General features: G+C 36.1%; 1 pseudogene across 1 annotated transcript in view; it reads right to left on the reverse strand.

Moving 5' to 3' along the window:
- The window catches only part of LOC104589221 (beta-amyrin synthase-like), a 41,122-nt pseudogene that overhangs the window by 16,321 nt on the left and 10,491 nt on the right, over window positions 1-14,310 (reverse strand). Inside the window, exons 7-9 of the transcript XR_016079847.1 lie at window positions 826-934; window positions 613-735; window positions 423-518 (exon numbers count right to left, since the gene is read on the reverse strand). The product of XR_016079847.1 is annotated as a beta-amyrin synthase-like (transcript). The remainder of the gene's footprint in view (window positions 1-422; window positions 519-612; window positions 736-825; window positions 935-14,310) is intronic.

Below are 14,310 nucleotides of genomic sequence, written 5' to 3' on the forward strand. Positions count from 1 at the left end.
TAGATTATGATAACTTGGTTCTTAGGCCCCGTTTTCTTTTCGGTAAGTTACTTATCTGGGTAAATGCAATTACCTGGATAAGTTTTTCCTGAAAAACACTTACCTAGGTAAGTGCATTTACGCATGTTCTTTTATGTCCTAGATAAATAACGTAATGACAATTTTAGCTTTAAAAATCTATTATTAACAGGGGTATTTTTATCCCATTCAAGTGTTAGCAACTTTCCCCCTAGGTGGAAAAATTATTTACCCACCTAGTTGATGGGTATCACTTATCCGAATAAGTGATACCTAAGAAAATAAACTTTCCTAGTCCCCACATAAGTCTGAAAAATGATATGGGACTTTTGGTCAGTGGGAATCAAAATCTCATTAACAAACTTTCCCACTTCTCAAAATCTAAAAAAAGAACACCTCCTTACTTGTAGGGAAAGGAGAATATTCACAGCATCAAACATTCTCTCTTCCAATTTCTTACCAACAATTTCTGGTGGCATTAGTGAAAGCATGAGGCAAGCCTATAAAACATGAGAGGATAATTATTACAAACAATTATAATAGCAAAATTGTTTGTTTACATTTGGAACATAATAATGGTCTTCATCCAACTACCTTTAGGCCTTCTGCTGTGCAATCTGAGACCTGCCACCCATCATCTTGATTTGCAAACGCCCATGATCCTTTTGAGATGTGACGATACATTCTTTTAAAGTCGCCAGATGGGTTGTCTCGAACCTTAATTAAAAGTGATAAAAAAAAATTAGACTGAAGGAATGTAGAGAAATACTTGTAATTAGGAAATAAATTTAGAGAATAGAGTTAAACCTGTGAATTTTTAATGAAGTCATGTCCTTTCTTCATCAAAAGAAAGATTACTTGCCATTATAGCTTGAGCCACAAAACTAGCATCCCATGACTGACTGCCCGAACAACACTGCAATAGAATTATCTTGGAAATAAACTTGGTTGTTCTTCTAAGACATATTAAGTTCTGAGAATTCAGAAATTATGGCCATTCTTTGTCTACTTGTGACACTTACAAAAAACAATCGTGTTTTTCCCTAGAGAACTATTAAAACATCTCTGATACTACATTAATAATATATATATATATATAACACAGTTGAAGAGATAGAGATGGATTGAACTTTCACGGCAGGAGCTAGAGCAAGGCTATACATATTATGGTTTATGCAAGTTGTAGCGAGTTTTGTTTCCTCACTGCTTCAGCAATCAGCATATACATGCTTTGTGGTAATTTCTATTCAGAAGGATCAAAGTACCAAGAAGTCAACCAGCTAAATATTTCCACTAGTTTTATGAAGGTAAATAGATTATCTGAATAAACTTAACAAGTAGAATTGCATGACTAACTCATATGGCGTCTTCTCTTCCTCAAGCAAGGAAAGTGGAAACCTTTTGCATCTGCCATGCATCTCTAAGCTCTCTCTTATCTCTACTCCACTTCCTCTCTTGATGTGCCCATCTCTCCAGCTTTGCTCCATTAGGGGAAGCCAATAATCTTCTTTCCGAAAGATGTCCTACAACAGTCTTGTGAAATTTTAAAGTTCTCTTCGATCAAGAACTGCATGTATGGTCATCCATCTCTTCCAGAATTCAAACACTATGGTTAGATCATTCAACTTAAGAATGAGATCTGGGTGGCCTCATTAAATTCTAAGCATGTTCTGTTTAGCTTGGGGATGAAGGGTATTACCTTAAAATCTAGTTGAATGAGGGTTTTAAGATTATTTTGGGTGGCAGTGCTTAAAAATAAGTGTTTATTCGTATAAACAATTATTTTGGGTCTGGATCACACCAATAAACACTTATTGATCTTTGGGAAATAAGCTCAAAATAAGTACTTATTGAAGAACTCCAAAATTCCAATTTTTTTAAGTGCCTATACAATAAATATGCACTTATTTAAAATTTGATTCCAAAATTATCCCCGATTAGATTTCAAAATGCCACTTATGCCCTTTGATTGACCAAAAACACAGGGTTTGGCTCTTCGTCACTTTCATCTCCATCATCTTCTCCAACTAACAACAGAACTGCAAGCCATCTGATAAACTACGTAAGCTATCTTCTATTTTTTTTTATTCATCCTCAAATGGATCAACCTAGTAAAGTGGGAGTTGTTAGACAGTGTATGCCCTTAGCTCTAATCAAATTGATGTACAAATACATTTATTATAAATGAATAAAAATACATTATTGTTTCATAATGATATTCATATGTTTTTGTGAAATTACCCCTTAAACTGGACACTTATGAGACTTGTGTTAGTTTATAATGTTCTCAGCCATTGGATAGACTTTGGGAGTTTTTCCTACTAAGGCTGACATTGATGTACTGCTAAAGAAGATGTGGCAGCTTATCTCAGCTACTAGGGTTACACCCAAAGCACATGTGTGTTTGGATGAAACACTGAACTCGAACCATTTTCTAATTATGCCCTTCGACCTTAGAAATTGATGTGCAAAATTGAAAAGTTACACATAACCCCTAGACTTGATTATTGTACTACACTTGGTATTAGATTGTAAAGTCTTTGATATGCCCATCAATGACATCCATCGAGGGTCAAAACCTAAGTATGTTGGGACAATTTGAGAGTTCATTTGAGTGAGTGATCATAGTGATAGGATCAGCCTCTATTTCGAACAAAGTGAATGATAGGGCTTACACTCTCTCTGATGGAAACCTAAACTATCAATAATGGATTTCAACTATGTTTGAGATTTGGTTTTGCAAAATATATTTATATAATATTTATTAATGTTTTATGAAAAATGTTTGCAAAAGGGTTTTAATTCTCAAGATCCATCCGAGTAGAATGTGTGACATTGTACCTTGTAGCCAGGGGAGGCGTCCTCCCTTGTCGGGTAGTGTTTGATTATTATGGGTAAAAGGTTAAGTGTAAGAGAACATTAAAGGATAATTACCTATTATCTTACTTATGTCCATTATCTTTGTGTCTTCATAGGATGGCTAAATTCAATGATCATTTAAGTATAAATGTTGGGCCCATATTGAGCCCATAGTGATGTGCTTAGGATTCACTACATTTAGTAGTGAATTCAGCCAAACCTTTTCGCAAAGGTTGTGTTGAACCCATGTGGACTTTTGTGAGGTCATTGTGGGGTCGCACGCCATACAAATCAGGTCTATGTTGGCCATGCAACACCCTTAGGTCATGAGCCTTATAGTTGATGGACCTAAGGCCCATAGTTAATATGATTAATTAAGCTCTCATGGGAGAATTTGGGTTTGGATCTGGGTATGGAGCACCTAATGTTATAAAAAGATAAGTGATGTCTATGATTAAAGTCTAGATCTGATTTAGATCTGGATTATCTCCTAATTAGATTATGAGATAGCTCCACAAGAGATTATAAAAGAGGAGGGGGCAGACTAGTCCAAGATAGCTTTATATTTTTGCAGTTTTTGGTTCTCTCTGCACCCTTTTGTCTTCCAATTTTTTTCCCAGATCGACATCAGCTATTTTGGATTGATTTAGATAAGTTATCCTCTGATTTTTGTAAGAAAAAATCAGGGGATATCAGGCTCATCATCCTCAGTTCAATCCAAGTAGTTAGATCTTAGTTTTGTAGGAAACTATGTTGTTGAACTAGCTCCAAGAATACACTACACCATCTTCAATGGAAGCTTATTTTAGGAATGATTTGGGCATGAAATTTCACCTTTGGTTCTGTGTTTGTAGTATCCATATCAGTTATACATCTCCCTCTTTGATTGGTTTTAAATCTGGTCTAATTCAGTACAAGAACGATCCTGAAAAATGTAGTTTTTCAAAACATAAGGAATTCGACTCTTAGAAAGATTAGGAAATTTTTGAAATTTCGCCTATCCATCTAGCATGGTTTGGCCATCCTAATGATGGATCCTAATGCTTCCAACATATTCGACATGACTTATGTTTTCTTTAGTTTTGTTATTGAGCTTGGCTCTCTTGTATTGCTTTTATTGAGGGGCAGTGTCCCCCTCCTTCCTAGTTTTTCTATTTCAATAAAATATTTTCTTTTTCCAAAGGAGATTCAAAAAAATTTAGGGATTTTTTTTTGTTGATGTATGTGTCAGGTCTGCCAAAAGAAGCTCCATTGGCATATAGTATCGAAGTAGATTAGCTAAAGGTTAGTAATCTTTGTCCTAGATTTTTGTTGTGTTTTGTGTTGGTGTTAGTATAGGAAAGGTGGGTTTGGTTATTTGGTGGCTTGAGAAACATGTGGTGAAAAATGTAAAAATGAAGGCATGTAAAAGCTTTCCTCTAATTTTTAATTATACAATATATGTTTATATGAATGCCAAGGAGATTTAGCCACCTAAATTTCAAAGGATTAAAGTTACTTTCACCAAAGAAGATGGTTCAAGGGCTCCTAAACATTGAAGTGAAGCATGAAGTTTGTGAATGTTGTGCACTTGGAAAGCATCATCGATAACCACTTCCAAAAGGAGTTGTAAGAGACAATAAAGTGTTGGAATTAATTCATACTGATGTTTGCGGACCCATGAAGATTCCCTCTCACTCCTAAAACAGATGCTTCATTCATTTTATTAATGATTATACTCACATGAGTTGGGTTTATTTTATGAGGGAAAAATGTAATGTGCTTATTATTTTCATAAAATTTAAATGTCTTGTCGAGAAGCAAAGTGGTGTTACATTAAGAAATTGAGAAGTGATTGTGGCAAGGATTACACTTCAAATGAATTTGATAAATTTTATGAACATGAAGGCATGGAAAGAAAACTTACAATATATTATACTCAACAAAGTGGAGTATCCGAGAGGAGGAATCAAACTATAATGGAGATGGATAAATCCATGCTACATGAGAATAAACTTTCCAAAAGTTTTTGCATTGAAGTTGTTAACACAACTGCATATTTGATGAATCAGTACCCCACTATTGTTACTAAAGGAATGACTCCATTAGAAGTTTGGAATGGAAGTCAACCATCAGTTTGGTATTTGAAAGTGTTTAGTAGTTTGTGCTATGTCCAAATTCAAAAGAGAAGAGGTCAAAACTTAATGAAACAAGTGATAAGTGTATTTTTGTTGGCTATAGCTTTATGTCAATGCGTTATGGGTTGTACAGTTTGAAAAGAAGCAAGATGATTATTAGTAGAGATGTATTGTTTGATGAGAAAATTATCTAGAATTGGAAGCAAGAAAAATTTGAAGAAAAACATGTTTCCATGTATAGTTTGAAAGAGAATACAATTCAAAATGATGAAGGAACTTTTTAGTCATCTCCAAGTTCAAGCTCATCTTCATCTAGCTCAACTCCAAGAAAAATGAGGAGTTAGAGTGATGTTTATGCAAGGTGCAATATCTGTATTATATAACCTAAATGCTTTGAAGAAGCTATAAAGGAAGAAATTTGGAAGAAGGCAACGGAACAAGTATATATCATAGAAAAGAATAAAAACTTAGGAATTTGTTGATAAAGCAAACAACAAAGAAGTGATTGGTTTAAATGGGTTTACATAGTGAAGCATAATTCAAATGGTTCTTTGCAAAGAAACAAAGAAAGGTTTGTTGCTAAGGAATATGCACAAAAACCTGGTGTTGATTACTTTAAAACTTTTGCTCTCGTAACACAATTGGGTGCTATTAGAGATCTTATTGCACTTGCTACTTATAAAGGCTAATCGTTATGGCAACATGATGTTAAATCATCTTTCTCGAATGGAGAATTAAAAGATGTATATATAGAACAACCACAAGGCTTTGTGAGTCTTGGCAAAGAAGATAAAGTATACAAGTTAAACAAGACCCTATATGGGTTAAAACAAGCACCAAGAACATGGTATATCCAAATTAATGCCAACTTTGTTCAGAAAGTTTTCTTGAAAAGAAAAAGTGAACCTACTATGAAAAATAATCAAGGTATGAAATGAGTGATATCTTCATAATTGCTCTTTATGTTGATGACTTGATTTTTATTATAAATATTATAAAAATGATTGAAGATTTTAAAAATGAAATGGTGAGAATATATGAAATGAGTGATATGGGATTGTTGCATCACTTTCTTGGTATTGAAATTTATCAAGTGATGATGGTATAATTATTTGTTAAAGTAAGTAAGCTGAAAAAATTCTCAAAAAATTTAGAATGTTTGGATATAAACCTATAGTTACTCCACTAGTTGTCAATGAAAAATTGATGAAGTAAGATGGTGGTAAGAAAGTGGATGAAACTTTGTATTGAAGCTTGGTTGGAAACATGTTCTATCTCATTGCTATAAGCCCAGAAATTATGTTTGTTGTAAGTTTACTATCCAAATTTATGAACAACCCAGTTACATTCATTTTGGATCTATAAAAGTAGTGCTAAGATATGTACAAGGCACAATGGGTCATGGAATTAAATATGATTGAGGAAATGAAGTCAGATTAGTTGTTTTTTGTGATAGTGATTGGGGAGGATGTGCTGATGACATGAAAAGCACCTTTGGTTATTGTTTTTCCCTTGATGGTGGTGTATTTTCTTGGTGCTTAAAGAAGTACAAATCATTGGCTCAATCTTTAGTAGAAGTATAGTATGTTTTAACCTCAATGACAATATCTTAAACAATTTGGCTTAGTAGAATTATTGAAGATATCAATGATAATCAAGAGGATGCTATAATGATCCACTATGAAAACAAATCTGCCATTGCAATGTCAAAAATATTATATTTTCACAGTAGAACAAAGCACATTGCTCTCAAACATCATTTCATTCAAGATGCCCTTGAAGACTGAGAAGTGGAATTAATGTATTGTAAAACCCAAGAGAAATTAGCTGATATTTCCACCAAACCATTACAAGAGAAAAGTTTGAAGAATTAAGAGAAGCATTAAGAGTACAACAACACATTAAGGGGGAGAATGTTATGGTTAATGTGCTAGAAAGTTAAACCATTTTATGTTTATTTTGTCTTCATCCATAACATGCAAACAAAGTATTTTAGTTGGGTCTTTTTCACTTTTTGTTAACTTGAGTAATTTGTAAGAAGAGTGTAGAAAAAGATTCTATTTGGCTTCCTCAAGAAGTCATCTTCATGTATTACTCCTTGCTAGAAACCATAATACGTAAGAAGAAGATTCCAGCTCTTCTCTTGCTCTGTTTTTCTCACTGCCTTACTTCAATCTATTGCATGTAAATCCTATCTGTAGAATATTTTCCCACTTTGAATGCACCCATATTTATCTGAAACTATAATAAACACTTAACAGCTATGTACACAATATCATCCATCAATGAAGGTAGCTATGAATAGAGAGAATAACTTCAACTATTTTATAAATTTTAGAAAGAAAAGGAGGTTTAAGAGAGTTGTTTCAAAGTCTATGAATGCTAAAGAAAGCAAATGGTTGTGGTATTTTTGTTCAAGGTAGGCCATCTACATTTTCCTAAATTTTTGGAATGTATCCAAGTATAGGATGCCTCATGTCTTCTATTGTGGGTGAACAATTGATATGGTCTGAAATACCTCATTTCCACTATTTAGTTGGATAAAGATTATTATACAGACCTATTCTCATTGGTTTATAACAAAAAATCTGCATCTTGGTAGTCGATGGTGGCTGGGAACCATTTGAGAGATAGAACATGGCCATTTATATGCCATTGGAGCTACTTTATTTGCCCTATTGAGCAAACATTGTAACATCGAAAATGAGAAGATTTGTCTCAAGGGTTGGATTGATCCAAAAACCTGATCCACTCTGACTTGTATAACATAAGCAAACTCAATTAATGCAACCTGGTTCAGTTTTGTTTGAATGGGTCTGGTTCAGTACCGGTCCATGAAATTGAGGCAATTTGGTATGATTCCATTAGTCCAGTTTCACATGACTCAGATCAGTTTAAAAAAGCACTATTGCAATTGGTCCATACTGGTTTGGTTTAAATTGACAAGTTAAGATACAGTCACCACTTGTGGAGTGAGTTGAAGATGTTTTCCAACTATACTTAAGATGAAATTTTATGTTCCTATAATAGACTCTATGACCCATATATCCCTAGAATTTCAGGCCAAAATTCCTAGATGCAGAGACTTTGAGCTATTACAATCGCTAATATTCCAAATATTATACTATCAAATTTGAGAGGTTAGTTCATGGGGTTTCCAAACTCATATTCAGATGAAACTTGGAGGGCTTATAGACATTCCCATTCTGCATCCGTGTATAAAAATTTCATGTTCAAATATTTCCTAGATGTGGATATTTTGATCTGGTTCAATGATTATCTTACTTTTTTAACCCCAAAATTTACTCCCAATGGAGGGGTGGCCACTGCAAATTTATTAATATTCAAGAAAAAACCTCAGGTGGGGGAGATGTAAGGCCTTACCCCTCAAAATCTATACAAAAGAAACCTAGCTCATATAAACATCAAGTGTTCAGAAAACCTAATATCAATGAATTTTTAGAAAAGGAAGTCCAAGACCATTTGTAGCAACCAAATTCTGAACATGGAAAGGAAGATTTTCTATGCAATCATAAACAATTTTCTATGGAGCTAAACAACCAAGCTTGCAAGAGCGTTTCTTGGTTGATTAGCCTCTCTATAGATATGTATACAAAAGAATTCCAAACTACTCCTAAGCTCCTATACTTGTAAAAACCAAAACCAAAGCTTCCAGGGTGTTGTACAACCTCCATTGAGAATACCAATCAGAATTTTGGAGTCCGACTCAACCATAATCCTATTTACTCCTAAGACAACTGCAAAGTGCAGTCCATCTAGTAGAGCCAGAGCTTCTGCAACCAAATTAGTTTCAATGCCATAGGTGTTAGAGAAAGCACAAACAAATCCATTCCTTCCATTTCTAATAATTCCACCACCTCCACAGGGGTCGGGATTACCTTTGGAAGCTCCACCGACATTAAGTTTCATAAAGCACTCCGGTGCAGCCATTAAATAAACCACTTTGACATGCCTTTCTCTGACAGGTTGGATCCGTAACCCTAGTCCTTGCAAGGAGATCTACTAGTTGTAGTTCACCTTATGGGTCAAATTCAGTGAGGAAGACACGTTGTGTAACCATCTCATTACCACCTAAATCACCATTTCTTAGCATTTGAATTTATTTACCATGTTGCACCTATTTCTCTCCTTCCAAATCTTCCAAACTGCAAAGCATGCTATCTGCCCCACCACACCCCATTGGTTCCTAGCTGATGCTGCTAAAAACCAGCAAGAAAGAAGTTTCTTAATACCCTCATTCCCCCTAAAAGGCAACCCTAAAACTCTATTGAAGAAGATCCACACTTTCCGATCTAAACGGCCATGCACCAACACATGATTGATGTTCTCTTCTGAAGGATGACAACAACACACACATCTAGAAGCCAAAGGAATTCCCAGCTCTTTTATATTGGCCTCCACACCCACCTTTCCAACCATAATTTTCCAGACGAAGAAACTTATCTTGGTTGGCATAAGAGCATTCAACACCACCTTGGACCAGTTCACTGAAATATGAGCAGTCCTATAAAATGACCAAGCCGAATGTAAAGAAAATCCCCCCTTCACCTCAGCTAGCCAAACAATTTTGTCTTGGTAGTTGGAGAACCTCACACCAGACCCCTGAATACTATTTCGAACATCATCCTCTAGAAAGCCACACCTGATCCAGCTGCCAAACCCCTTCTTCATCTAAGACATCACAAACCCACAACTGCGAATTCAGCCTTTCCTGCTAGATAACTTTATCAATCAAAGGGCCATCCATAGTCCACTTGTCTAAACAAAACTTGGTTGTCCCTCTACCCACCATCCACCTCGAAAATTGAACCAAATCACCACTTAGTTCCATATTTACCTTCCAAGTCCAGGAATGACTATCTTACTTTAGCAATTTTGTTTAAATGCTTTGCATTTTATGGTATTTGTTGTTCATTGGATTTTCATAATGGCATGTAACTATCATTCTTTTGCATGTATATTATATGTTTGACTTTGTATTATTATCTTTTATGTTATAACTGTAAGGTTTTACTCCATAAAAAGTTACATTTTGTAATTAACAATGATGGATGGTGGGTTGGTCCAATGGAAGGGTGCTACTTTGAATAATTGGAGTGGGACAAAAGGACTAATTAAGAGATTTTTGTTGGAAAGTCCTTAACCCAACAATGATGGACAACCTAGATAGTAAGATCACTTAGTTAGTCCAAACCATAGATATCATTTGTAAATTGTTGTTTGGAAGATAGGACAATTTGTTATATCGATCTTAGGTCAATACCAAATAAAGAATATTTTATATAATGATCTTGATGAGATCTAATTCCTTGTTACCCTAGCTTAATTAAGAATATTGATGTGTGTGTATGCTTAATATGTGGTATGGCATATATGGTAATTTCATTGTTTATGTACTTGTTATAAAATTGCACTTGTCAGTTTTGCTTTGACTATTGATTATTTGCCAGGTATTGATATACTAATTGTGAAATGTTTTAAATGGAAAGACTAGATTATGATTATTATTGGGTGTATGGATCTGGATTGCACAATTAGGATTGAGAGGTCCATTGAGCCCACTAATACTAGTAGTTGTGAACAAAAGGCATAAGGCTTGTATGAATTGTGGGAGCACTGAAATGACATGAGTATAATTATCATAAAGATCACCTCTTTACTAAAATCCATTGGGTAACTCTTAAAATGGAAAATTAAAATATCCAAAAGTTTCCACAAATTCTTCATTTCACAAATTTTTTCATTTATGGTCTACTATAATAAATAGAGACAAGTGAAAGATGAGTGAGCAAATTTTCATGTGTGTTCAATTAAACAAAATTTCTCACATTTCTACTAGACCACATTAGAAGTACTTTGTAAAGAAAAGTTTAACAGTGGGCAAGGAAAAGGTAGTAGTTATAGATGGTGGGGAACTCGTTTGCTTATTCTATATAATAAGAAGGAACATGTGAAGGAGTGCTCCAAACATGCAATGTGTCTCAACAAGAATGGTAATGACTTTTCCTTTTTGATTTCTAACTCCAATCTAGTTGGTGCACCAATTGAATATATTTTGGTGGATACAGCTTGTACAACACATATCATAGTTTCTATCAAGTCGGTTGGTGCATAAGGGAGAACACAACATAAAAATTGGTAACAAAATAGAAATGGATTTTGAAGTTGTAGAGACTTATCATCCCATTTTAGACTTTTGTGCTTATTGAGATTTAGTAGATAGTACTTATTTATCTACAAAGTTTGATTTCAGTTTTGAAATTTGATTTCTTTGATTTTGAATTTGAGTTTAAGAACAAAGGTTTTACTCTATTCCATAATTCCATTTTATTTGGATGTGGTGTTAGGCAGTAATCATTATAAGATTAAATTGCACTCTGATTTAGCTTGTAACCTATAGAGTATGCATGAAAAATATATGGTTGGGAATAAAAGGAACTAAGTGAATAAGAACTTGTCCATTTTGTAGTATAAAAGATTAGGCCATATTTCTAGAGATAAAATGGAACATTTCACTAGAGAGGGAGTTATTGGTTTATTTTATTATTTTGACTACAGTAGGACACAAATACTTAAAAATGATTTCTCTAGATAGAATAATGTATATTTATCTCATGAGAAAACAATGGCATTGATGGGATGTAGAGATTAGAATGGAGCTTGGTTTTTTAGAGGAGGGAGATGCAAAAGTTAGAATGTTGAGGGCAGGCATAAGGGAGTTCATGAAAGAGAGGTAGAATTGTGTTGCTACTTGGCTGGTGAGGTAGAAGGAGATGTTTTGAGAACTTTGGGTCTCCAAAAGTGCTTGGAGTTCTCATTGCATTGGTGCAATGGGCACAAAGTTGTTTTCAAGTATTGGAGCCCTAACCTGAAAGGAGTGGGGTCTTTAACGGCTACTAGAGATGGAGGGTGTGATGCTTTGGTGGGCTCCTTTGTGCCTAGAGTTGAAAAACGATTAAGAAAATTGTCAATAAATTGGGATTTTGTAGATGTAGCTTTGGATAACCTCAAATGGAGAGCCTTAGATGTGGCGCTTTTGTAGTGGTTTAGGCCCTAGCTTAGGCTGATCTACCTAACATGGTGAAGATGGAGGTAGATGTTCTAGGGATGGTGTTTAATAGTGAGAGTTGTGGTGGAAGGGGCTAGAGTCTTTGGGGTAGTCAATGTTCGATCTATCAAGATGGTGGTTGTTGATTCCATGGTGGTTTTAGCAAGAACCAATTCAAGGCCAGCTCAATATTGCTTCACAAAGCATAAGTTCAAGGTGAGTGTTTGGTTGCTAAGGTCTAGGCGAAGACGTTGAGGATAGCAGGGCCATGGGTCCCATAGAAACACAAATCATTTTCTACCAGTCAATGGTGTTTCAAGAGGTGGAGGCAATCCTACTTTTTCTCAGGTAAGGAGAAATTCAAAGTGTAGGTGTGTACAACTCACTCAGACCCTCAAAGAGCACTCAAACACCAAGAATAACACCATAGAAACACTTATATGCAGCCTACAGTGAAGCTCCACGCTGCAATTAACTTATGGTCCATCATCACCGTCACGATAAACCCACAACATGTTAAGCAGAACCGCGATAACCTACGGCCCACCAAGTCCAATCAATGTCCAAACCTAAAAAAGTCTCAGAAATACTCACCAAAAAGACCCAAGCACATTTGAGTGTGCGATGAAGTCACACTCACGGTGATTTGTGAGAAACTCACCACCTACGAACCCGTTCCTAGTAGTGGGTCGGGGAGGACAATGAGCCAAGACCATGGTAAGGACCATGCATGCCCAAACACATGCAAACCCATTACAACAAAGCACTTTGCGAACCACCATGAAGCATTAACAAAATACCGACCTTCAGACAGTGACATCATCGTCACCACGTAGGATTAGTCATGGAGTGAAAAAGGGTAGTAGCACACGTGAATAATGAGGGATCTCAAGGATAAGGAAAGCTAATCCTTGAGAATATCTTCATGAGACATGTGGTGATATCCCAATAGCATACCTAATAATTGCCAGTGAACAACATATTTTCTTTCTCGATATGGGGCGGAGATCCTCATCTTCTACCTTTTAGGATTTCGGGATCTTCTTCATAAATAGAGGATCCTCCTCACGTTAGTCATCATTGAATCTTGAGCATTTTGCCACCGACACTCCTGAGTTTCCACGATCCTCAACATAGCCTTACACCTTAGTCCTACAGTGGAATCTCTGGTTCCGTCTTTGTTCATGAAGGATGGTCTCAAGAAGGATCAACCTTACTACCATCATCGAGGAATGGAGCAATGTTCAAGAAAGCACCAACCCAGGAGTCGAAAATCAGCCTGAGATAGAAACACCCATCCATGTTAATATTGAGATCTTGTCAAACAAGGTCTACAGGTTTAAGGCTTCCCTTCTGCTTTTTGAAGAGCATTTCAAGAAAATCGAATAGGGCATGGAGGAAATAAGGATCACCCCTCAGAACTTGCTTAATCGTTCAACCCAATCTAAACAAACACCTACTGTCACCATCCTTGGTGTCTTGAATTCCAATCCCAACCGCCATACTTCTGGTACCATACCCACCTTCCTTGGTGTCCCAGAGCAACATCATAGGACCAACCTGGCCCCATCTTAGGTGGGCTCTATACCCGCCCACCAGTTTTGCGCTTTCCCTATTGTTAACCCCGTATCAAAAGTTACCTTCAGTAAAGATGAGTTGAAGGAGTATGTCCAACGGATGGTGGTTGAAAGCCGTAGTCGGCCCTAGGACACGGCAATCTTTTAGAAGCCCTATTCTGACCGTATCTTGTACAAACCTTACCCTACCAGGTATACTTCTCCCCAACAATGGCCATAGTATGATGGGTAGAGGGGAAGCCCATAGGAACATATCAGAAAATTTGAAGATTTCCTCGGTCCTTTCACTCTCAAGGGGGACCTTAAAGTATGAGAGTTCTCGAAGTCGTTGACCAGCCCATCATACACATGGTTTGTGAGTCTCACCCCCGGGAGTATCGACTAGTGGGGTGAGTTGGCCAAGAGGTTCCTATCGAAGTGGTTCACTCTAGAAAGGAAGTTGATGATGGCCAACTTGCAGAATGTAGAACAGGGGCTAGGAGAAGACATTCTTGCTTATGTCATGAGATTCTAGAAGCTTACTCATTCCTTCTTTGATGAGCATGCTACTGAAAAGAGTTTTGTTGAATAGTGAGTTCAGGGTATGCACCCTGCATACCAGATTAGCATAACAAATGTCAAAGTAGAAACCTTTAGCCAGCTCTAGAAATGTGCAGAGGACAATGCGAAC

The sequence above is a fragment of the Nelumbo nucifera genome, chromosome 8 (genome assembly GCF_055504915.1).
Source record: "Nelumbo nucifera cultivar China Antique chromosome 8, China Antique-T2T, whole genome shotgun sequence".
NCBI lineage: Eukaryota > Viridiplantae > Streptophyta > Magnoliopsida > Proteales > Nelumbonaceae > Nelumbo > Nelumbo nucifera.